This window comes from Halichoerus grypus, chromosome 14 (genome assembly GCF_964656455.1).
Source record: "Halichoerus grypus chromosome 14, mHalGry1.hap1.1, whole genome shotgun sequence".
In the NCBI taxonomy this organism is placed as follows: domain Eukaryota; kingdom Metazoa; phylum Chordata; class Mammalia; order Carnivora; family Phocidae; genus Halichoerus; species Halichoerus grypus.
In genome coordinates, this window is record NC_135725.1 from 9,177,008 (window position 1) to 9,203,818 (window position 26,811).

Consider the following 26,811-nt stretch of genomic DNA (forward strand, 5'->3'; position numbering starts at 1 on the left):
TAATGTATGGTGATTAACATAACAATAAAAAATTAAAAAAATAACATCCTTTTCTTACCTTTGATGTTCTGTTGGCTATTTCCCTCAGCAGACCAATACGTTCATCCCTCTCCTTTAAAAAAACAAACAGAAACGATTTAAATAACTAAATTTTTTTTAGCGCCTTCATGTTTCTTTGATAGCTCTTCCTTTACAAAGTGCAAGATTTACTCACTCTGACTCCACATCACCCACTGGCTCTTTGATCCATTCTAACCTTGCTCTAGGCATGTCACCACACTGAGACTGCCCTCCTTCACTTCCTGACCCAGCGGAAGAAGCATTTTTAATTCTCATCTTATATGACTTGTCCTGCTTACTCTTCTCCCCTTCTTGCAGTTCTGGCTTTGTCTTTCACGACATTTCTCTCTCTCTCCTGGTTTACGTCTGCACTGGTTACTCCTTTTCTGTGCCTTGACTGGGTTCTATTTCTCTCCCCTCTCCCTTAAATGTCAGTGTTTTCTTTCCCATCTTATTCATGTTTGGGGGATCTTGTTCCCAGTGAGGTTTTACATCTAAATCTCTATCCTGAGCCCCTATCTCCCACTGTTTTCTAAATACTTCCACCTGGGTATCCCACAGGCACTGCAAACTCAGTATGTCCAGAATTGAGCATGCTCATCTCTGATTCCCTGCCCATCCCTCTTTACTACACAAAACCGGCTCTCCCTCCTATACTCTTTTTATTAGTGAATGTTAGACCCTTCCCCCCCAGTTTCCCAAGCCAACATCCTTGGAGCCTTGGACTGCTTTCTCACATTCCAAGCAATGTACCCTATTTATTCTTCTCTCGTTTATCTCTCTTATCTAAGAGGGCTACCTTTTTACTTGATTAGGCCCATCAACTCCCTTAAGTACTGCCATATAATCCTTGACATTTCTTTCCAGGAATTTTCATTTCCAACCACTTTCATTGGAGGCCCAGAGTTCAAGTACAAAAATCTGATTACGTTACTGCCTTGCTTACAATTGATCATTAGCATCTCATGACTCATAGCTCACAATTTGAAATCTTTTGTCTGCCTGGAAACACCTATTCATATTTTTCCTTCCTCTGGGAAGTTTTCCAGGACAGACTGAAATGTGTTATCCTAATGTGTCAGTCAACTTTGTGGATCATCCAATTTTGTAAATCTCATTGTATTTATTTGTTTGCAAGTCTGAGTCTCCACTTGTCTAAATGCCCTGAGAGTAGGACCTCGCTTTCTCCACTTTGTATCCACAGCATGTGGTCTACTAGTAGGCACTCAGTAAACATTAAGTAAATGAAGGAAATGTATATGTATCCAGAAAGTATATAGTTGCAATGAGTGAAAAACTTTTGTCTGGGGAATCTCTTACCCTAACAAGAGACCAATATTCAATTACTTCTTTATAATAACTCACTCTTCCTCCTACCGGGAATACATATCCAGAAAATATTGTATATTGAGCAATCCAAAACCATTAAGGTTAACTAGCAAAGCAGAACTAAGGGATGCTTTGTAGCTCCTAGTTGTTTTGAACAAGAACCTTGGAGGCAAATAGACCCTGGCACCCATTTACCCAAACTAGGTAACCTGAGCTGAATCTCCTATCCTTCTTCTCTCATCCTTTGTGTCCTGTTTGACCCTGAGATTTGAATTCCAGGGAAAAACAACCCCTACACTAATCTGGCTCTTTAGGGTCATGTCAGCCTAATCCTTATGGAGACACAGCTCTCCTGGCTTTTGGCACTTCTGTAAATATACAATTAACACACGCCTAGAGATTTATTGGCTGATATCTTCATCTTTGCCACATTTCTTTTACATTGATTTAGTGGTGGATAAAGCTAGGCCAAGAGCATGATTTATCTGTTTGAACTTCAACCTGGCCTGGAGCCTCATTAAAATCTGTATTCTTGTGGTAGGCCTGTATTTTGATCATTAAGTTCATTTCCTCGCTGTTCTTTTTTGTTTTTTTTCCACCATTGATAGAAAATCACATTATGCCTTTTGAATCAAAAGAGAATCGAGAGAAAGAGAGTGTAAGTGAGTCATGGGACAAAGGATGCAAGTTCAGGAGCAAGGAAAAAGCAGACTGTCAATGAGTCAAAGCGAGAACTCCTTGCGGCAACCGGTGCTTATGGGTCAAGACTAAAAAACACTTTTACATTTAAAAAAGATTCTCACGTTTCTGGCTAATTAGTGCTATAAAGTATCAGCACAACCGGCAAGGCTAAATAAGGTGCGCCTTTTTTGTCTGCTGTACAAGGTAGTTATAAGAATTAAATGTGGCCAACATACAGGAAAGCAATTTGCCAACTGTAAAGCTCTGCACCCCCGGGTACAGTCACCAGAGTAGCCACTTCGTAGCTACTGTGGATTTTGGGGTCACTCATTTCCACGTGACTATGTGGGCTTTCATCGGTTGAGTTCCAGGGAGCATTTGCCCCCCAAAAGAATATCAAATACACCACCTGCAGAGTACTTTATTTGCTTTAAAGGCCACAGATCTTTTTCTTATTTAAAAAAATGCAAAAGACTTTCTGTGTTTGAAACAATAAGCGACACTCACATCTCTCGAGATTGAAAGCACTATTGTCTCATTGCAAGCACCCCCTTATTAGGAGGCGAGGATGTTGTTGGCAGGAATGAATAATTAGGTAACTCTTTGCAGGCACATTTTATTCAGGTCCCAAGGGGAGCGGTACAATTGTAACATCTCCTTGGATTATTTCACAAACATATGGCAAACGAAGCACCTGAGCCAGATGTACAAGCATATTATACTAGGTCTGTTTTAACTTAAAAACTGTGAAATACATCAGATGGTGGAGTTATTTTGGTCCTGAACATCCATCATGGAAGTATCTTTTCTTTATTGTCCATTTCACTTGGACTGGAAATAATCAAGAACAAAATAGCTTGGAAATCATCACTTGTAGTAGAAGATTCCAGGTAAAGTTCAGGACCTAATGAAGTGTCTGGTCTGGATTTCCATGGGCCCCAGACACCTCCACATAGTTTATTAATGCCTAGTACCAATATTCACTGCCGGCAGGTCTGGAATCTCAACGAAACAGTGATTATTTTCAATTCTCTTTCCCTCATTTTGTGTTTTCACTCCTCTGGAGATGTGTATAGGTAATTTAATACAGAATTTTTTAATAATGAGGGTATAGTCTCTACTGATTCAGTAGGGAGTTTCTGGGTTTGTTTTTTTTTTTTTTTTTTTAGCCTATTTTATTATTATGACATTGGTTGTTTATTTTACTAAAGACTCAGCATCTGATACTGGCTTTTTGGAATCATAGTAATCTAAGCAGAAATGTCCATCCCATTTGCTAGTGGGAACACCCCATTTCAGAATGATTGGGATAATTTTTAATCCAAGTTACTTAAATTTCAGAATTAGAAGATAGATGCCACTGAACTCCCGAGTGTATCGTGTTGTGCTTGGTCTGATAAGAAAATGGAGTACACAGGTGTGGGCAACTGCATTTTCCCTTCAACACATACATGCAAATTCCATTAGCATTAACGAGTGCCTCTGCGTGTGTACTGAAAAGGATGTGGACCTAAAGTTACGATGGAATCTATTACCTTATCCAGTTAAAAAAAAAAAGACGAGACTTGCATCACACTCCAGAGCTTTCCCTGATAAAGAGAAACACAGTGTTGAGCGTATGTAAACAATATGGCGGCAGGGCACTAGGGAGAGGTACTTACTTTTTATAGCCGCTATGGCATAGAGCAGAGATCTTGGGGTTGAATTACTATGGTTGGCAAATGTGGAAGCTGACAATAGCGGTCCACAGAGTCTTGGATATTCTGCCTTTGTGTTGCATCAAAATAAGGAAGCGAAGTATTTATGAATTTAATTCTGCTTTTCAATTTTTTCCCCCATTGAAATGGCAATTCTCTGCACAATAGTATGTATAGATGTGCAGTACGGATGTGTTCCTAGCCAATGTGATATTCCATAAATGTGGTGCACCTGTGTTTTCTTGGTCACCCTGCGGTCATTGGGGTGCCTTAAAGTGCTCTCTCCAAAATAAGTGAGTACTGGAGGGGGGGAAGGGTGGGAGTGTGACAGAAGGGGGAGGATCTCCTTTTTAAAAACATTTCTTCTCATTTGGAAAGCCTTGGAATGTAGATTTAATTTCAGGTTATGGTGTAAAGTTTATCCCAGAGATGTTGACAAATCCCCATGTGGGACTGCAGTGGCCCCGGATGCCCTCATATCCTACCGACCTCACAGGGATGTCTCTATGTTTATAATACACACTTCTAATATTGCAGACCTGCTAAGGTCAGGGCATTCTGAGCCTCGCGGTATCGGGCAGACAACCACCCCAAACGGTACATCACACAGAGGATCCCTCTGTAAAGCTGCTAACCCAACATCTCTCGGTGACCTATGGAGACACTAGCGTATGAATGACCTCCACCCCGCAAGCCCAACCCCCCGATGGGTCTGAGAAATGGACTTCGAGTGCGGGGAGAAATCACGACAAATGGAACAAAATGGCTGGCAATGAAGGCCGACAACAAAACAGAAACAGCAATTCTGTGGCCCTACCTTCATTTTCCCCCAGAAAATTTAAACTTCAGACCGTAAAAGCAATCATGTTCTGACCTTACAGGGCTGAGGCCAGGTCACCACTGGTTGTTCAAAGACTCAATTCCTCAGCAGCACTAGTACCACGGCAGCAGCCACAGAAACTGGAGTTCAGTCGTCTTGGCATCAGATTCTAGAAAGGGGAGGGTAGGGAGAGAGGGAGTCTATTGGCCTAAAAAGCTGAAACATCTGCTGGGGTTATTAACAGCTTTTTGGCTGAGTTCAGCAGCAGGGCACCTTGTGGTTGATAGATTCTTCTCTCAGCAATTCAAAACAATGCAGTTAAAGCAAATTTCTCATTTTCAGAGCACAGCTTAATGAGGCATACAGTATTTTAAAAATAGTCACACTTAAAATGGTCAATAGCAGTCCCTGCAATCAGTGGTTACCTTCGGTGCTCCATCGAGTTGTTAACTTTGTCGGGATGATTGCATAACATGGATTTTTTCAAAAGACCGCTGCAGCTCACAGTTAACTCACTTTGGAGGAATTTTATATTATTTATGAAGTTTATGCAGATTACCCTATGGTGTAAATATTGGCAAACTTGATCAAAACCACTTAGAGGCCTTGTGGCTCTCCCTTCCCAAAAGCGTGCATTAAACCATTTTAGGCCCAGAGGTCCAGTTCCGGGAAAGGTTCTAGGGGCTGGATTTCGAAGATGAAGCAAAACTGACCATGTGATGATAGCCTAGGCTGGAAAGAGCATTGGTTGGAAGTCAGCGGCTGAGGGTTCTAGTCCTTGTACTAACTGGCTGGGTGAGACCTTGGGGGTCAATCAATATTTCTGCCTCAATTTCTTTGAGGAACACGATCAGGTCTAGTAATGGGTAAGTCCCCCCATGTTTCCATCCAGCTCTGTCATCCTGGGAACTGTGGAGCTCAGATTCAATGTTAAAGTGCTCCTTTCGTGAAATCCGTGATTGTAACCAAGCTGAGACTGCTCACAAATGTCGTTTTGCATCAGCCCATGACAGTATGCGTGGTATCTGGGTGAGGGCATCAGACAAACTGTAAAATTAAATAGCTCTGTCAGTCACTTCAAGAGGGTGTACCATATGCTGTAACAGACGTGGGCAAAGTACAACCAGCCCCAGCTGGATTTCCTAGCTTGTTAGTTTATCTGCCCAGGGGCGCCTGGGTGGCTCAGTCATTAAGCGTCTGCCTTCAGCTCGGGTCGTGATCCCTGGGTCCTGGGATCGAGCCCCACATCGGGCTCCCTGCTCTGCAGGAAGCCCGCTTTTCCCTCTCCCACTCCCCCTGCTTGTGTTCCCTCTCTCGCTGTGTCTCTCTCTGTCAAATAAATAAAATCTTTGAAAAAAAAAAAAAAGTTTATCTGCACAGATGACGGAGTCCAGCTTAAGGAAGGGTCACACACAGCTTTGTGTCCTACTGATCCAGCACGCTAACTCTGGCAGAAGGAAGGGGGTGATGAGGGAGAGAGAAGGCTGACCAGGGATGCGCCAACATCTATGATGGTGGTGAAGCTCCCCCCATCCTCGCCCATGCTTTTCTCATCACTGGCCCCCATGCCCAGGGCCTGCTAGGAAAGGAGAGAGGGGTTGGCTAAGTCACTGTTTCCCCAGGTAAAACAATGATCTGACCATTAATTGCAGGGGAAAATCATGGGAGGACAGCACCCCTGCTTCCTGCATTCTGATCCAGGATTCTCTAGGGACAGAGACAGTGTTTTTATCTATTCAAAAATGATCCTGGTTGGTTCTAAGATACATGCTTGTAGGCAAGGGTCTCATGAATGTGGGGGTGCTTCTAGCCTCTATAACCAAAAAGTTTCTATCATGGAGGGAGGGTACATGATCCAAGTCACATTGATTTGGCTTGTCCCTTACCTTAGTCAGAGCTCAAGTTTCACTCAGATCTGCTGAGAGCATCATACAAGTCAAGTTAGTAAGAATAAAATTAAAGCCTTTCCATGCTGCCCAGAAGGGTTCATAGGGTATGGTCCTTTATTCCCGAAGGAACTTAAAGGAAAATCTTCACAATGCCCAGGGTCTTCTCGTCCTACAGATCAAGGACAAGAATATCCTCAAGTTCCTTGCTGCAGAACCCATTTGGGTGGTACCAGGCTTGACTCTTAGATGGAACAGTGTACCTATAAAAGGCAACCTCCTACCTCTTGCAGAGATATAGGATACTTGGGAGATGCTTGTGATGGCAGTTTGGGGCCCTTGTTACCATTGAAAACCCAGCTGATGTCGTATCTTGTTCCCCAGGAACACCAGCCAGTGTGCTGTCTGAGGTTTGCTTGTTGCCCCCAGGAGGCATGTCCACTGCTGAATGATCAACACGTGGAGCCCTGTCTACCCAATTTGAAGCAGTGTGCTGAAAGCCTCAATCTTGGGGAATAGCAATCACAGGACAGACCACCAGACAGACCACAGCCCTGGCTCTGTGGCACAGGATACCTGCTGTGTTCCTGTGTTATATGGACGCTGTCACCCTGTGCAACAATGAGGGAGCCACCAGGGGGTCTGATGTGGGGGAATGCCAGCTCAGGAGGTCCTCAGTAAGGACAGCGTCTCCCCCACGAGCTTCAATGGAAAGTTGTACCTGAACTTTTCTTCTACAGAGAGACAGATGAGATGGGGAAGGCGGATCCAGCCTTTGCTGAAAAGATAGTGACCAAAGTTCCTGGGTAAATGGGATGCCCAGCTCCTGAATGCAGTGCTAATGAACTCAGGGCTGCAGACTCGTAGAAGGCCCACGTAACACATGCTACTCATTCAGCCGGGGACTCAGGCTGGAGACTATCTGTGGCTCCCACCCCATGGGCCACTGAATGGGTAGCCACAGACCACCACAGTATGGCCTGAAGCTGGACAGACTCTTAAAGAGAACCCTAAAATAAGGCTGATGGGAAATAAATATCGATGTATGGCTCTGCTCCCCAACATATCAACAAATCTATGTCAGAAGCAAGTATAGACATGCCCTCCCATCCCATGTCACCCAGAGCATGGATGCTGATTTGCTGGAAATATGCGTGTGTGAGTTTTAAACACAACATCACCTGTCAAGTCAGGGCATGCATAAGACCCAGTAGCAAATATTTTTTGTATTACTGAATAAAAAGTGATAATATCCTACTTGAACTTTGCCATACTTAAACATAATTCTAATTCAGACCCAAAGGGCATGTGTAGTATTTAGTATAATCACGTAGAAAATAGGAAACCTATGGGCCATCTTTACTTTGGCCAATAGGCTATTAGTTAATTTTGAGGAAATCCAACATGTATATAATAATCTGTCTTTTCTCCAAAGTAAAGTAAGACTAGGCATTGTTATCATTTACTGTTAAATAATATAAGACCATCATACTTTTTCAGAGTGAGTATGAAGATCTGGGGTTTAGTAATAACTGAGTGACAACCTAATATCTTAACAATTGATAGAACTGTTCTTCTATAACCTGAAATCAATCTTGTAATGGTTTGTTACTTAGATGAAGGATATTTCTTAGGGCTGCTACATAGATGAAAGATGGAGGAGATAATGCAATCTCGGTATTCCACAGCAAAGTAACTATACTCTCCACAGCAATCCAAGGGACAATAGGGGTCATCTGGTCTAATCTCACTGACAAATGGGGAGATAGGCTTAGAGAGGTTAAGCCCCTTGTCCATAGCTACAACAGAGAAGTTTCTTTACAACATATTCCATTTCTCATCATCGTTTTAATGACAAAGCCAGACTCGCTTACAAGATATGTTATCAAAGATAGAGTAAATAATCTAAGATAGGACTCTAATCACATTATCTGTCTGCAGGTCTCTCTTTCATATACTCTTCCAAATACCTTTCTTTTAGAGAGGAATGCCTACTCTTTGATCCAAAAGGAGTAGGAAATTTTGCTCTTAACATCTTTCAGTGGAAAGTCAGTATTGATAGGCAACACTGATCTTTATCAGTTCACAAATGAATAAATAAATATTTTGATGTACTGAAATACTTAAGCATACAAAGTAGCACCAACTGTAAGTGAGGTGCTGTGGGGAAGGAATACCAATATTGTTGAGTATTCTTTATGTTCCAGATACCTGTTAAGAGCTTTTAAAAGTATGTGACTTGTTTTAATTATAATAAACCTCTGAGGTAGGTACTTTTTTACAGATAAAGACACTGGGACCCAGGGAGGGGAAGAAAATTGCCTAATGTTATACCATTACTATGTGGTAGAGAGATGTTTTAGTATCAGGCCACCCTGTCTTGACTTCTTTGTTTACCTTTATGTACAACACATATGCAGAAGGATATACGTTCAAAAGACCATGCATAGTAAGTGACGGGCATTATAGATAGTAAGTGATAGGAGAATTCAGAGGAGAAATCACTGGATATTCCTGGAATGAATCAGTGATGAATCCTGCTAGGTTAGAGTGCTTGGCTACCATGTTTCATAGAGAAAGTGGATGAGCCAAGTCTTGAGGAATGGGTAGGTTTCGATAAGCAAATATGATAGGGAAAAACATTTTTACCTTGGGGACATCGATCCTAGCAGAGAAAGCATAGTAAAGAAACACGAGCAGATCGTCTTAGCTAGAAAGGAAGGTTCCCTTTGGGAAGTCATGAAACAAGGCTAGAAAGGAAGCTGAGGTCTGGACTCTAAAAAATTCAGTGTCAGGGTAAAGGGTTTGAGTGTAATACTACGGATAAGAGCGGACTATAAAAAGTTCCTTGTAGCTAGATTAGGGAACCAGAGAAAGGAGAGTAGTTCCGATTTTCCTATGACAGTCCAGCCATGAGGTAGTGATGGTAGCGATACGGTGAAAACAGACTTAAAGGAATTTACGGGGTGAAATAAGCACCGTTCTAAGGAGATGTGGGATTGATTGCAAATCAATCCAGATATTATTCCCTGGAGGGACCTGGTATAATAAAGGTTGTCGAAACTGTTTTCCTTAGATTCATCTGTTGCCTACTCAGTCGTTGAATGCCTACTATGTTGACTGCCGACTACTTGATGCTACAGTGCCAGTTTGTGCTGCTAGGGAACTGACATGCTCATGGATGCTCTGGGGACTGAGGCTTAGGCTGATAGGAACGGGTGGACTCATGAGGGAGGACTGCTTTTGTTAGAAGACAGTGAGTGGGAGGTGAGATTATGGCAGCCCAAGTTAAAATGTAGAGCAACAGTAGAGAATAGTATCTTAGTAGGGAGACTGGCATTAGAAGGAGAAATTAACAAGCCCTATAGAAGTAACCAGGTATCAAATCATTTCCAAATTACAACCTACTGTCTTTGCATTCCCCATGTACACACCCTCTCAGTCCGTTTTTATCATTCGATCTATACCATGCCCTGAACCCACATCTCTTTAGTGCTCTTTTGGTGTCACTAAATTTTTGCCTATCAAGGAAACAAGATTTGAATAATTCTATTCGCTTGCAGCGCAGGAAGATATCCGACTATGTCTGATTGCTTCAGGAGCGCTATGAAATATTTTTATTCCATGAAATTCTTTAGGGCAGTGCTTCTCAAAATTTAATGTGCACACAAATCACCTGAGAATCATGTTAAAATGCGGCTTCTGATTTTGTATATCTGGGATGAAGCCAGCAATTCTGCATTTCTAAGCTCTCAGGTACTGCTGCTACTGGTGGTCCTCAGAGCTAACTTTGAAGTCTTGGCACCATGATGTTATTATATCTCACACTGCCCTCTGTCCATGATGATACTGAAAACAACTTTTTTTATCTTGGAGGTGTGAAACTATTAAGACAAAGATGATAAAAGGAGGAAATTAAACTGTGGGGGGAAAAGGCATGTACAAATTTTGTTATGTAACCAAGAATATGGATCAATGACCAAAGAGAAGGGCATATTATGGGGAAAGACTTCCAGATTGGGTGGTCCAAGGAAGTTTCAGAGAAAGGGAAGCTTTTGAGTGGGTCAGGATCATAGTAGGCAAAGAAAGAGAGAAAGAAAAATTGGGGTTACAAAATGACATCAGTGACATATTATTTTGATTATTGTAGAGTTGTAACACATTTTGACATCTTAATGCAAAGGTCCTCTCATTAATCTCTCAAATTTTTTTGTTTTGATTTCATGGAACTGTTTTTTTGTTTTGATTTCATGGATCGTCATTATGTTTCAAGAAAAATATATTGAGATTGTTTGGATTTCATCAAGTTTACGGATTATTTGACAAGGCATTGATTTTCTTTAATGTTGTCTTCCTGTTGCTATGTTTCTCCATTTATTCCAGTCATTATGCTCCTCAAAAAATTTTAGTCTTCTGGGAATAGTATCTTTTTTAAGGTAGATTTTTTTCTTAGGTATTATATGTATGTTTTGGTTACTCTTATTAATGATATTTTAGTAACCTTTACTTTGGAAAATATTCTCTTTAGTTAAGAACTATCTCTTCTTCAACTTCTATCCCAACACATCAAAATCACAGTTTATTTCCCTATTATATTTTCAAATCAGTTATTGCAGATACATAGGAAAAACTCCTGAAGTTTGTATACATAACATGCACATTCTTTTCACATATAATAAGCTTACTAACTTTATTATGTTCAAATGAGTCTTTTGAATTTTTCACGTAAATAACATCTCAAGATCATGATAATAATTGTTCTCGTTTGTACTCCATTTATTTTTCTTACCTTACTGCATAGGCCAGGACTTCAAAAATGCTTAATTATAATGTTTAATTATAGGAATACCTTTGTTTTCTGTTTTGTTTTGTCTTTTGTGATTTTGTATCCATATCATTATTACTGAATCATTATTTTATTTATCTTCTTTTATCAAAACTAATTTGATATTTGTGTTTAATTTTGATTAAAAATAATAATCCCAGATGACCATTAGTCCTTGATGACTCAACCTTTCAAGTCATGAGTTCTAGTTTTGTTTCTTCTCTTGAATTTTTCAAAACAAACATCTGGGTGGCATTTTAATTTTAGTCCTCAGATTGCTGAGATTTTTACACACATATAAAAAATGGTTTAGGTTAAAACTACTGGGTTACAATTTCTTCTTATAAAAAAATCTTACAGTTTGCTCTTTACAGCAGTTTTAGGTTAAGGCTGAGTTTGTTTTGTGTAAGATAATCATTTTCTTCCCTGACTGAATGTCAGAGATTCATTGCCAGTTCTCTCTGGTCTCAAACCAAAAGATGTCCAGAAAGGGACACATTAGCTCAGCTCTGGTTATCTCCTCAGGCCTTGGGCACGTCTATGGAGCTGGGGGTGGTGATACATTGCATTATTCAGGCAGCTCTTGCTTTTCCAGTGCATGCTTGAATGGAGGCATGTTTATAGAAACAGATGGGGAGCTAACAGTCTGCCTGGTGGCGGGCAAGATAAAGGGAAAAGACACAATCTGAGCTGTGCCTTGAGATATGATGAGTTTGCCAGGCCATGCAATGGTAGATGGGAACAATTCAATCAAAGAACCAGCATGCATCCATAGTACAGAGATAGAAAAGCAGGCAATTTTACATAGGAAAACCACAGGGTGCATGAAGGGAATAGCTGTAGCTGAAGCTAGCAGGTAGGACGGGGCCAGTTGGAACAACACCCAAAGAAAAATGGGTGTTATTCTGAAGGCAATCACCATTCAAACCAATGAGGAATCACCTAAAGTAAAAAAAAGTTCAGGCTTACTATGCTGACTCATGTTCAGACTTACTATGCTGGTGGTCAGCATGGAATTTGAGGGTGGGCCACTTGGGAGCCTAGGAGAGAGATGAAGATCTGGAACTGGAAATGGAAATGGATCAGGGACAAATGAAAGACATGTTTTAGGGTCTGGACTGACAAGAGATGTAAGGGAGGGAAAGGCAGAGAGAGACAGAGGGGCCAAGATGACTGCTGTTTTCCCAGAATGTACAGAAGCTATTCAGGAAAGAGCTGTAAACAGGGGTCTGGAGGCTGGGAGAACGCTCTGAGCTGGTGAAATAGAATTGGGCATGCATAAGTGGGAGGAAGTGTGGTTATTCAGAGAGGGATGATGAAATGTGGAGCAAGAGCTGAAAGTTGAGGCCAAACACCATGAAGAAATTGGATGGGTCAAGGACTGAAATATGCTATAGGATTTGCAAGTACAGAAGTGAGTCACGGCTGCTTGAGGAGTTCCCATTCAGTTGTGGAACAGAAACCAAGTAAATAGAAACAGTGATTTTGAGAGAAATTAGGAAGGAGGCCGTGTGATCTTCTAGAAGCTAGAGGTAACGGGAAAAGAAAAGTATATAGGTAGTTGATGTAGAGGCTAAGATTTTTGTTTAATTGATGTTTAAGGATGGAACTGAGGAAGCAAGTCCCCAAGTTAAGTTTGGCTTATCCTGGGTCTCCAAGTTATTTTTGGTTTCAGTTCCTTGACTGAACCACAGGATCTGCCTACATTTATGCTAATTTATCTTTTCTTCCTTTATCTTCCAAATATTTGGGTTTTTTTTTTTTCCCTCCAGAAGACTGTTCAGTTGTATTTTAATACCTTCCATCTTAATGATCCTATTTGATAGAGAAAACCATAATTTCACTGAAATCAGCAACTAGAAGTGGAAGGCATCTTGGATCATTTTGTCTAACCTACTCTCCCCAAATTGTAATCCCCTTTTACCATCCTTGACATATTTCTAGTGATAATAAATTGCTACTTCAGAAGGGAGCCAATCACTTAGTTTGGACATACCATACTTAACAGCATATCCATGTTCGTTCAGTGGGGATGTGTTTAGCTGCAAGTATTAGATGACTCCAATTCAAAACTGTTTACACAAAGATGAAAATAGAGTATTTCGCCTAATTAGAAGCATTGCAGTAGGTAAGTTTCACAGTTTGCAAAGTCAGTGTTTCAACACAATGTCAAAGACCCAGGATTTTTCTATCTTTTCACTGGGCTATACTCAGTGTATCAGCCTAGTGCTCCTCATTGTCACAAGATGGCTGCCATTCTCCGGGGCATCACATGCAATCATCAGACATCCGGCAGAAGGAATAGGGCATATCCTGCTTGACTCTTTTTTATTAGTGAGGAGACCCTTTCCAAAAGCCTTCAGGAGACTTCCACCTTAGTGCTGCACACTGGCAATGAGTGTGGGCAACAAGCTACACTACCTGGGTTTATATTCTAGTTCTACTTACACACTCCCTTGGACAAGTATTTTTAGTCTCCCTAGCTCTGAATTTCCTCAGCTGCAAAACTTAGATAGTCCTACAACCTACCTCACAGGGTTGATGTAAGGATCAGCATAAATATATATAAGGTATTGGGGAAAGTGCCTGGCATAGAATAAGTGCTCCGTAAGTGTCCATTATCATGCATTCAACAAATCTAATTGAGCAATGTGTCCAGCTCTTAATCAGTCACTTGCAAAGGGAAGGGGGTTACCTTGAGTGGCTTTGAAAACTCAGTATTTGTCCTTGAAATGGGGGCTAAAATTGTGGATTTATATATGGATTATGAATAAAACCTAGACTCTGTTAACAGGAAAGGGAGAAAGGATAGATTGCTCTTGGGGAGGCAACGAGCAGCAATGACCACACAATGCACGACTTGCCAATTACTTTCACTCTATTCATTATCAGTTTGCTGACAGAGGTGATTTTGGGAGAAGAAGCTGGAGGCAAAGACAATATTATGCTTCACATAAACAGCTGACACTCAAACAAGGTGGGGGCTAGGGGCACTAACACCTGCCCCTCACCCCCAGTCAAAAATCCACCCGTAACTTCTGACTCCCCAAAAAACTACTAATAGCCTTCTGTCATCCAGAAGCCTTAACGATAACATAAAGAGTCAATTAACACATATTTTGTGCATTATATGTATTATATAATGTATTCTAGCAATAGAGGAAGCTAGAGAAAAGAAAATGTTATTAAGAAAATCATAAGGAAGAAACATCCATGGATAGTGCTGTATTTATATATATATAAATATATATATATATAAAAATAAATCTGTGTATCGGCAGATCCCCGGAATTCAAACCCAAGTTGTTCAAGAGTCAATTGTACTGGCAATAAGTTGCTAATACTCATATTCTAACCAGATTCCTGCTTGAATCCTAAGTGAAACCTGAAAATATAGTTAAAATACCGAACAATTCATTACAAAATCATCTCAAACATCAGTTTAAAAGAACTTCTATTTCTACATCAATTTGCAAACATTTTTCTGCCTACTTTCCTTCCTTAATTCTCACAACCACCAGGTGATAGATGAAGGGTAAGTATTATTACCATTTGCAGATGCTACCGGTGTTCTTAGATCTCTAGTAGTAACTTTGGATATAGAGTTAAGAAGTAGCAGATTTCCAACTCCAATTCAGATCACCCGTTTCTGAGTAAGAAGTTTTTCTTCTCAATCCCAGTGGCTTGCCTGTAAAATAAAGACATTCTGAAATGTTTTCTTAGGCCATCATTAGCAGTGGCTCACTGCAATCTCACGGCCAAGAATCAAATACAATGTGCCAAGTACATGCCAGAATTTGTGAGCACAAAACCGACCATGACATTCTTAGCACCATTCATTCCCAGAGAAGCGAACACACATATTTACGTGTCACTATTCTATGGAAGGGTTATCTGGAGTCTTTTATTATTATGAACATTCTTTCTTCAAGTGCCCAGTGTTAATTGCTAAGTCCTATTTATTTATTTATTAAAACCAAAATTGGTAATGGGCCATTTGGAAATGTGATTTCCGAGAATATCATAATATGAGAAACCTCTTCACAAAAAGAATTGTTCATTTAAAAAAAAGTCTCATCCCAGAGAGGCAAAATTTGGGTAAATCTCCATTAAAAACCATGTGAAATGGCCAGTTATATATGTTTCTTCTTTTTCAAATAAATTGTCATATTCAGTGGAATGGGATAGTTAGTGACCTTTAAAAAAACTTTAATTACCATTTTAATAGAAAGTGTTTGACATGTTTCATAAGAGTGCTATAATCATTGTTATTTACATCATGGTATGCTCAAAGTTTCTGTCAGAGACTCCAGCTGGGGCCCTTGCCCTCTGGACATCTGGTTAACTCCCTCTGTGCCTTATTTCTATGGCTTGTGAGGGTGCAAGCCATAGAATTTCTAGGTGTGATTTCTAGGTGTTTCTAGGACTGTGATTTCTAGGTGTTTCTAGGACTTACTCTTTTAGGTTTTTCTTTGCATCTGCACTCCAAGATCCTGGTAGGAGATGGAGGATCTGCTGTAAATGAGACAGGTATGAGGCCCCAATCTCTTCACTGGTTTTTAAAACAGACAAACAACTTGCTCAAATCATTTCATGAGTTAAACAGCCCTGGTAGGGAAATGGAGGTTCATGGGGTATGGCTACATTGAGAATCATTTAGACTCTTCCTGTCATTTCAATTCCTATCTGGAATAAATGGAATATTACTCTTTTTCTCTCAACTACACCAGCTCTCCTCTCCCCAAGGTCCTATGTTCTCCATTGCCAGGATATTTTCTCTTACTATTCTCTTTTTAGGAGGAAATCGGTGTCAACTCATAGTATCAAACAGTATTTTCCTACTTCTCTGCATTTCTAGTTCACCTGTCCAGTGTCTAAACCACTGTTAAGTCTAAATAAAAGACATTATTACAAGTTTACTTGTCCAGACTTTTCTCCCTGTTCTCTTCACAGGTGAAATCATAAATTGGATCAGAGATTGGCAACTGAGGCATGATGGCCAAGTCTGGCTACACCTGTTTGTTACTAATTTTTGTCTAAGGTTGGTTTCACACTCACACTCCACAATAGTGGAGCTGAGCATTTGGGACAGAGACCATGTGGTCCCCTAAGCTGAAAAGATTAACAAACTGGCCCCTTAGAGAGAAACTTTGCCCTGATTTAGGCAACATTCTTGAAAATACTTTACTTGTACCTAGGGCTTTACTGCTGACAATATTTTATTTTTTATTTTTTTTAAGGTTTTTATTTATTTGACAGAGAGATAGAGAGCACAAGTAGGCTGAGCAGCAGGCAGAGGGAGAGGGAGAAGCAGGCTCCCCGCTGAGCAGGGAGCCCGATGGGGGGCTCGATCCCAGGACCCTGAGATCACGACCTGAGCTGAAGGCAGCCGCTTAACCGATTGAGCCACCCAGGCGCCCCCCGCTGACAACATTTTTACATATCTTCTTTATCTTGGTCCTCTAGCGCCTCTGAAATGCCTATTCTCCCCATTTCACAGGGAAAAAAATTACAGAAAGACAAAGACCATATGATTCCACTAATATGTGGAAACTAAAAATCAAAATGAATGAACAAACAAAAACAGAAAGACTCGCAAATACAGAAAACAAACTGGTGGTTGCCAGAGGGGAGGGGCCTGGGGGATGAGCAAAATGGGTGAAGGGGATTAAGAGGTACAAACTCCCAGTTACAGAATAAATAACTCATGGGGATGAAAAGTAGGGCATAGAGAATATAGTCAATAATATTGTAATAACATATGGTGACAACACTTATTGTGGTGAGCATGATGTATAAAATGGTTAGGTCGCTACGCTGTACACCTGAATCGAATATGATATTGAATGTCAATGATACTTCAGTTAAAAAATAAAATAAAATAGGATAAGATAAAATAAGATAAAATAAAAAATCCAAAGTGTACAGGGACAGAGTTAAAGATGGGATGAAGTCAAGATGGTAATAATGGAATATATTGATATGTAGTTTCTCCCCTAATCTCTTAATTCAGATAATCAAAGCTCAATAGGAATTTCCTGTTGAAAAAAAAAACAACAGGAGAACTAGAAAGTGACTAACCCCAGATCACAGAGGTAGGACCTGACGGCTCTGGGACTGATGAGTATAAACTGATGTGTTGGCGTACTCTACAGGATGCTCCATTCTGTTTACTCTGAATTCTTGAGGTAAATCTGCCTGTTCAGTTCCCCTCCCTGAATGTGTCAGGAGGTAAGAGATGTTCAAATGGAGAAGAAACAACTGCAGACTAGTTCTTCTGAATTCTGCACTCCCTGGAATAGGCTTAGAAGGCATGGAGATGCCCCAGAGACCAAGAGCCACCATGGATGCATAGGTACCTCAGGGCCCAACTGCTGCTTTGGATACACTCTGCCTCTGGTTGGGACTGTTGGCTTGGCCTTCTCACTCTGAATTCAGCGCTCTTTCCACTATATTAAGCAGACTGTTGAATAAAGCCAGCACAAATGAATGATCATGATTTCATTAGGAAAACACAAAAGAAGAGATGAAACTTTGTGTTGGATTCCAAATGTGGCCATCATTAATTCCTCACCTCTTTGTAGGTACGTATTGCTCCTCACCTCCAGTGGGTGGGAGAGTCTAATTCCTTTTCCCTTGAATCTGGGTGATCCTGGGGGCAGGTTTGAGGTGGGACTTCTGACATTAGGTTCTAAGAATTTGTCAACCTCTACCTGGGTCTCTTGGAAGGCTCACCCTGAGAAGCTCCTTCTCAGAAACACACTGCCATGCTGCGAGAAATGAAAGTCACACAGAGAGGTCAGACAGGTGTTCTAGTCAAAGGCTGCAGCTCATCTCAACCAACAGCCATGTGAGAGTGCACCTTGGACAGCCAGCCCAATGGAGCCTTCAAGGCGACTGCATGAGAAATCCTAAGCAAGAAGCAAGCACCCAGACAACCCATAAGTTTGTGAAAGTTAATACACTATTGCTTCCAGCCACCACATTTTAGCATAGTTTTATGTAGCTACAGATAACCAAATAAAAGTTCCAGAATGAAAAGGCAATTTAATTATACACAAGATGAACATATTTTGTGAAACAGGTCAAATTAAAAAGAAGACCATTGCCCAATTATAACCAGAATAAAGTAATCCCCTAAAGTTAGTGTGACAAAACAAGGTTTCAGATTTCTTTTGACTTTTACTCCTTTTGAAGAAGAGGTAGGGGTGAGATGTGTGCAGGTGGGAAGAGGTTTCTACAGCATAATCATGCCTCAAAGTTGTTCACTGTTAGCAACAGAAGGTTTCCCCTGTAGATGATTCAGGCATAAGAATCTAACTCCTGGTGAAAATTAAGGAGGTACAGAATAGAAATTCCTCAGTACCTTCCCAGGATAAATCCAGGAATGAGGATTGCCAAAGCTTTGACCTAGAGAAGGAGGGCCCTGGTTGGAGGAAGGACAAACAAGTAGAAGAGAGAAGAGGAATGCTGGAGACACTCCAGGAACACCTGGGTTTCCATCTGAGGCTGACTTTGTATCCCTGTAAGGTAATCCTATGGGAAAAGAGAAGACATGCTTTGCTCTATCTGCTGCTCCTCATGGGTACTCTCAGCTGGCTAATAAAATAAACTGTCTACGCACCTCACAGTGAGTTCTTTTCATGCTTTAAGATCTCATTAGTGTATGGATTTCAATGAGCTTATTTTCCTCACAGAGAGAAGGGTGATCATCTTGTGGAATAAGGGGTGCCTGAAAATGTCTCCCTTCAACTTTAAAACAAGGAAGTCCCAACATTGTGTTTCTCTAGTTTTGAAAGGTGTGTGTGTGTGTGTGTGTGTGTATGTGTGTGTGTGCGTGTGTATTCAACAAGGTCAATGCTCTGAAACAGTAAGTTTTAGTCCTTCCTTCTCCAACATCTCCCAACCGCTCCCCCAAGCTTGTTGCTTCTACTTTCTCTTTCTCCCTCCCTCTAGTGCTGGGTATGCTACTCACCCCTCCAAATCTGCTCTGCACTCATTTCTCCCCGGCTCTGCACAGGAAAGCTGACTTACAACAACTTCACCGATGAACCCCGCCCCCCCCACCAACTTGCCCTCCAGTTCTGGTTGAGTTCAGCCAATGGGGAGTCCCGCAGAAAAGAGTGAAGGGAGGGATAAAAGTGAGATCACCATATTTATTCCTCTGGCTTCCTCTCAGTCACCTTGGACCAGTGGGGTCCCTTGTCTGAAGGTCTGAGCTCCTCTCATGACGCCCCTCTCTGCAGGACTCTCTCATTTTGGGTTTGGTAACCACTCCCTCCCCTCCTCTCTTGGGCCTAGAAATGGTAACAGCTGTGCCTTTATTAGCTCAGGGTGCTGCAGTAACCCTTATGGTTCCCTACAACTCTGTAAATAGTCTTTTATTAAATTTATTAAATTCGCATGGAATGATCCTAATTTGAATATGCCACCTCTTTCCTGCTAGAACCTGATGGATATACTCTTCTACACTATTGGCCATTACATCTTAATATTAATTTAGTTCAAGGTTGTTTTTTTTTTCTTTCCTTAGTTATTTGTGATTTTAAGTCCAACTATGGCACTAAAAGATTTTTGGTTCCCAGGAATTTAATGGAGAAACAATCAGGTGGAGTTTGCATTGGTGCCGGAGGAAAGGGTAAGAAGATTAAAATCTGCCCCTCACGAATCACACCCGAAGGAGTCTTCCACTTATTCTGATGTTAATTTTATATAATACCCTGCCCCTCACCTCCATGAAAGTGTTAGTTAAGTCAACTAAGGGCTAGGTGAGGGTGGAGAGCTAGTTTTCTTCTTCCTGGCGGGGCTGGGATGGAAGATGAATACATGGGGATGCAGGGGCAAGGGGGGACCGGTGGTACAGCGGGTGGGGGGACACACCAAGACAAACCTCTTCTACACTGCGATTGTGCTAAGAAGAACCATGACTAAGCACATAGCTTCTTGAAGTAGAAAATACAGGTTTTCAATGTAATTCCCAGCTTTTCTGTTGTGATTTTGTTAGTTTTAAAACCACCGTGTTCTCACAAAATTTAGGTGATACTGAGGATGCTGTTAAAGGTCTCCTGAATAATCTCTGAGTTTCTAAACTGAAGACCTCCTCAGCAGTAAATATGAAAGAGAGATACTTGATCACAACTGTCATTGTCCCTGCAAAGCCCCCAGTGGCCCTCCATTGCTTAGGACGCAACACCCAAACCTTAAGGCTGATGTTCCAAGTCCTATAATCTGGATCAAGGCTTTCTTCTCAGCCTCACTCCAATTCCTAGCCCCTATCCTACCTCTCCTCTCTTTATTTCTCCATGCAGATTAATCTTCAGCCAAATCAACTTCTTCATTTCTAAGCATGCTATACAAGAGCCCCCCCTTAGGTAGCCCCCCCTCAGGGCCTTCACTCTGCTTCTCTGCCAGCTGGGAGTCCTTTCCTTAAAACACCCAGCCTCCCACTGGGCAGTGAGCTATGGGAGGAAAGGGTGCTTGATTTCCCATTTTGTACATCTCTTCTGCATAGCACAGTACCTTGTACATTCTAAGTATCATCAAAAGAATTTGTGGAGTAAATTAAAGTAGCTGATCCAAATGGCAATTTTTCAGGAACTGTTTCTAATTTTCTTTGCTTGAGAAAAACAGGCAAAGTTGAGGTTCAGAAATGAGAGAGGTAGACAGCAAGAGTTCTGTACTACAGGATAATCCTTAACTCTTCCTCTTCAAAGAAACATCTATTTGTCTATCTATCAACAGATCCATGTTGAGCTACTAGACCACATTCACGCACAACTATAAGGACAGGGATGAAAAAGAAATTAAAAGAAATCTTCAGTATCATCATTTGCCAGTAGTAAGTTCCCCATAAATACAAACTCCACTGGAATGTGTAAGTTTTTCAAGGTGCTGTGGAGGAGGGGACAATTTCTTTCATGGTTCCTCCGTATTTATCCAGGTAAAGAAGTAAGACAATGGAATCCAGAAGAAAGTCAGGAATTGAAAAGACAGAGTTGAGCGTCTTAACAATTTTTCTTTCTGATTGGAAAAATGTCCTATTCTGCTGTTTGATGTTGCAAAAAGTTTCCTTCAGCAAGGAGTTAAGGTTAGATGTGGCCCAGTGCCTAGTGAAGTCCTGTGGGAAGGCCAAAGGAAGGCAATGGACAAAGCAGTATGGAAAATGTTACTTCCAAATCGTTTTATTCCCTGAAGATGGGCCCCAGCTCTAACATTTACCCTGTACCTTATAATAGCACTTGGGGAATCGTTAAAAGCATTTGGTGTCACTATTTTAATTAAGAGTGAAAGTTCTACAAGGGCCAGACACGCCGAGGCTCTGTCGGTAGTAGTCATAGGGGAGAAGTGGAATGTCAAATAAACGCAGGCTCTTGGCTTCCACCACAGAGTCCTAGAACCCCGCATTTGAAGCACGTTTGGAAAGCATACTTCCTGCAGCAAGGGAAGTGCAGTTGGTACAAGTAAAGTGCAAAGCTAGGCGTTCTCTCTAGATCTCTATCCAGATCTATACCTGTAACATGTATGTCCGCTGAAATATGGAATCCAGAGTCAGCTAATGAGAGCTTACATTTTTTTTTTTTAAAGATTTTATGTATTTATTTGACAGAGAGAGACACAGCGAGAGAGGGAACACAAGCAGGGGGAGTGGGAGAGGGAGAAGCAGGCTCCCGGCAGAGCAGGGAGCCCGATGCGGGGCTCGATCCCAGGACCCTGGGATCATGACCTGAGCCGAAGGCAGACGCTTAATGACTGAGCCACCCAGGCACCCCGAGAGTTTACATTTTTTGCTAAAGATTGCAAAAGTGTTGTAAAATTGGATGTGCGGAACGCTAAACTTAAATCTTGAAATATAACTTATGACAGCATCTGCCACATGTGGAGCCTTCCTTTTTCAGCTTTATCCTTGGACACCTAGCTTGCATGACATATGTGACTTGACAAGCAGTGAGGTAATATAATGTGCATAGTTTTACACCTCCTTTCAAGATTGCACAACACATCATTTTATTGACCAACAGTACTCTGAAAGTGTACTTTCTCCAGGTTAGTCCACCTCTCCGCACCTTTTCTGATACACAAAGAACCCTTTTTTTCAAATTCCTAATTTATCATGATACAATGGCTGAATGAGCAGATTCTGTAATCTAACTACATTCTTTTGGCTTTGGAGGGGATCCAGGGATATTTACTTTAAGTACAGTGCAGTCTTACTATAATAAAATACTGTTTCTGAAACATTTCCCAATACCTGCTTACATTAGGATGTTATGCCATTAGCGATTACTACTCTGCCCAGGGTACACTATATCAGAGAAAACACTAAGCTTTAACTATTTCCTCCTTTGGGAATCTGAGAGATCACTTTGTGCAGATTAATGTGTCATGTATTCAATGCTCTGTAAAAATGGCCCTTGAATGCAGATTTGAGTACGCTTGCCCTTTGCAGAGGGCTCTGTCCACGAAGACAGGGATCCACAAACACAAACATGTGATGATTCTACATATATTTAGAGAAAACTTCAGCATGCAAAAAAAAAAAAAAAAAGTAATTTACGTACAACTTTGCCTGGCCCAGCAGTACCCCGTTCAGGAAATACCTCCAGAGCTGCAGACACTAGTGTGTTAATGTCTTTGATTACTTTCATATGGTACACTTGGAATTGTTAAAACACAGCTGCCACACATCAGAAGGTACTAGAAACAATCTGTTGGACAATACAGCAAAATGGCAGTAAATGAATTTCAGAAATATCCCATGCTAGTTACTAGGGGATGATTTACATGAAAAAAGAAAAACAAAAATTTTAAAAGTGCCAAACACATCAGGAAATATCCCCCAAAGTCACTGGTTTTTTTTTTGGTCTTAAACATCCCTCCAATACTCTGCTGTATTCCTAATGGGGGGGGTGGGGGTGGGGAAGGAATATACATATAAATATAAAATATATACAAATGTAAAATATATATTATATATAAGCATATATTATATAAATATAAAATATATATAATATGTAAATATAAAAATATATATACTTCCCCAATATTGATTAATAACGTTTTTTCCCCTTCAAGATAATTTTGTTTGCTAAGAGCAAAACTTGCCAGTTTTAGAGGACTAATTATTATCCAAAGGTAGAAAAATCACCTTGCTAGAGCCAATCTCAAGGGATGAATTGGTTTCTCTCCCTAGCTTCTCAGGGCTGTGACATCTCATCTAGTATGGGCAGTTACCTATTCTATTCTTTTTTTTTTTTTTTTTAAAGATTTTATTTATTTATTTGACAGAGAGAGACACAGTGAGAGCAGGATCACAAGCAGGGGGAGAGGGAGAGGGAGAAACAGGCTTCCCGCGGAGCAGGGAGCCCGATGCGGGGCTCGATCCCAGGACCCCGGGATCATGACCTGAGCCGAAGGCAGACGCTTAACCACTGAGCCACCCAGGCGCCCATACCTATTCTATTCTTAAAACTTTCCAATGAAGATGATTCAGCAGTGTGTCTTAGAAGCTCATTTGGTGTCAAACCAGTCACCTAAAAGGACTTGGAAAACATCAGACATGATCCCAGTGGGTATGCAAAACTACTAAAACACAAGGGAGGGACCTGAATCCTGTTTCAAACAGAGTCTTTGGCTACCAATATTTTTAAAGCAGGCTCAGTTTTGAGGATGGGAATCACCACAAAGTCTGCAGATGGTTTGAGTGTTGTTAATGGAATAAAAACCTGTCCTATACATTGCTGATAGATCACAACTTTCAATTAGCGATGTGTTGTTTCAACAGCACTGGGTTAGAAGATGCGCGGTCAGAACAGTAGAGATAGCTGATGTTCCAGCAAAATGAATGTTAAAGTACTGGTATGTGCAAAGGGCGAGTGTACGAAGGTGTCAGAGACATGATCTAGAAAGTGATCTGTCAGCAAATACGAACAAATCACGATTCCATGCTAATTTTGAGGCAGGAGTCCTCATTCTCATTTACCTAGAAAATGAATAAGACAAAGGGTCTAGAGACACCCTTTCCTATGCTGACCTATGGTGAGTATTTTCCCCAACTGCAGAGAAACTGAAAATGAATGTTTAAGATTAATTGATTCAACTAATTCTTTTTTTTTTTTTTTTAAAGATTTTTTTATTTATTTATTTGAGAGAGAGAGAGTGAGAGAGAGCATGAGAGGGGAGAGGGTCAGAGGGAGAAGCAGACTCCCCACTGAGCAGGGAGCCCGATGTGGGACTCGATCCTGGGACTCCAGGATCACGACCTGAGCTGAAGGCAGTTGCTTAACCAACTGAGCCACCCAGGCGCCCTGATTCAACTAATTCTTAAAGAGCACTTACTCTGTGCCAGGCAGTAATGTGCTGGGGAATACAGCCGGGAATAAGATAGACAAATGCCCTGGCTTTTTTAGTACTTACATTTTGTTGCAGATAGACAGGTGATAGATAAGTAACCAAAAAAAAAAAAAAAAAAAAAAAATTCAAACAAGATAATTTCAGCTAATGATAAGTGTCATTAAAACCATAAAACTACATAATGTGCGGGAGGGACTGTGGGTGGAAAGATGGGCTAAGAAATTGTATAGTCAGAGAAAGCCTCTCAGGAAATGGCATTTAGGCTGAGATCTGAATGACAAGAAAGAGCCCACTTTGCAAAGCTTGGAGGGAGAATATTCCAGAGAGAGGGAAGAGCAAATGCAAAGACCCTCGGGTGAGACTGAGCTTTGCAAGTTCCAGGGACAGATAAGGCCGGTGAGGAGTGAAGACTGAGCCTAACAGGCAAGGAGCAACGCACTTCTGTGCAGCAGCCTGAATATCTTCACAGTTTACAGTTGAGTTCAGAAAGGCAAGAAGCACTTTTAGGATACCAAAAATCATTTTTGATTATGGATATCATCTTAGTTTTCACCTGTGTTTCCAGCTGTCAGAACACCTGTGTGCCCTCAGAAGGGAGACTCTGTGAGCACTTGGGCTCTGCTGGCTCTTACCGTGTTTCTGAATGCGCACCCCAGGCCTCTACAGAGTCCCTACGCTTTCCTCGGGTCATCTTTAGGTCCCAACGGGCAGGTCATATATGCTCATGCGTAGATCCGTCCCTCACCATGTGACTCTGGAATCATTCTTCTTCAGTCGCGCTGTTTCTCTGGGTACCTCCCATCTGCTGGCCCTGCTGGGCCCCCGCGCCTAGGGTCACCTCGGCCGGGTACGGCTCCTTTCACTGCCTGGGGACAGCACCAGCACCTCGGAAAGGACCAAAGCCCTGCACCCCCACAAGCCCCCGAGGTGCTCACACCGCAAGGGATTTCTACAAAGTAGGGGAGAATGCCCTCTTTTGTGACACTGCCCTCTACACTGGGGCTTAAAAACGTGACTACTTGTGACCACTGCCTTACAATTTGGTGACAGTCCTTGCAGGTTCGACTGACAGTGCCACCAGCTTGTCTTCTCCTAACCCTCCACCCTGCCCCTCCCCACCTTTGGACGCACACACAGGTGCACGGAGTTCTAACCAGGAGACAAAACGCAAGGGGAAGCACTATTCTCTTCTCAAAAGTACTCCTTTCCTCTAACCAAGCAGCTTGCTTGGTGTCCAGCTCTCTGTTCCCCTAAATATATCTTGGTCTTTGGAGTCACGCAAACAGAAGTCTAATAAGCCCCTTCTTTTTCATTTCCCCACCTGCCCAGATACGGCTGAGCCCCGGTAGTGGACGTAATTTTCTCTCCATTTGCTACCCCCTGCGTGTCTGTGTCCTCTCTGTCGGTGTCCATCTCCTTGGGGATGCACCTGCCAGGGACACCGCTGCAGGGGAGCCCAGCAATGCACGAGGCTGCCCTCACTGAGGCGCCCGGAGTGCTTCCGGCAGCCAGGACACCAGTGGATTTCTTAAGCCTCTCCCGTGAGAAGAGGACCTCCATCAGTTCCAGGATCTGTTCCAGGCCTGCAATGATTTTTTTTTCCAGGTATGGATCGGGCACTTTCTGGTTTTTAGAATGTTATTTTCCTGGCCTTTTGTGTCCTTTACGACAGGCAGCTGCTTGGGGCTGCGCAGCAGAGCCCCGCATGTACTGTCTGGCCAGATGGAAATGCTAATTCCCCAGGCGGCGACTCTAGCCACACACTCTTCCTGTTTCAGGTCAAGCAAAGCCTCTGGCTCGTATCTCCAAGAGCACAGCCTTCCAGGTTTACTCCTGGTTCTTAACATGGGGTGCCTCCAATGGACTCCCCCTCTCCTAGCCCATTGCGTTGGGTGGGCTGCCATGGAGAAATGCACTGAGATCCTGGGGGCCAGTTCCCTGTTTGCCAAGCTGTGCCCCCATCAGGGGTTGTCAGCCTGAAAAAGGTGTGTCTCCTTGCGACTTGGCCACCCAGAGAGGCTGCTTTTTTGTAATCTGCACAAAGACGCTGTCTGTGCTGTCCTGACAGGTGTTGGTAGGAGTGGTTCATTTCTCCGTCCTAATGACATCCTCTGGGAGCCAGCCTAGATTTCTCGTTGTCTCTGCCCTTCCAACAGTCTTTCC

General features: G+C 41.9%; 1 long non-coding RNA gene across 1 annotated transcript in view; it reads left to right on the top strand.

The window, feature by feature from the left end:
* Positions 1–26,811, top strand: part of LOC144380017 (uncharacterized) — a 56,563-nt gene that overhangs the window by 26,228 nt on the left and 3,524 nt on the right. The window contains exon 3 of the long non-coding RNA XR_013443685.1: positions 25,978–26,253. This is a non-coding gene — a long non-coding RNA (uncharacterized LOC144380017). The remainder of the gene's footprint in view (positions 1–25,977; positions 26,254–26,811) is intronic.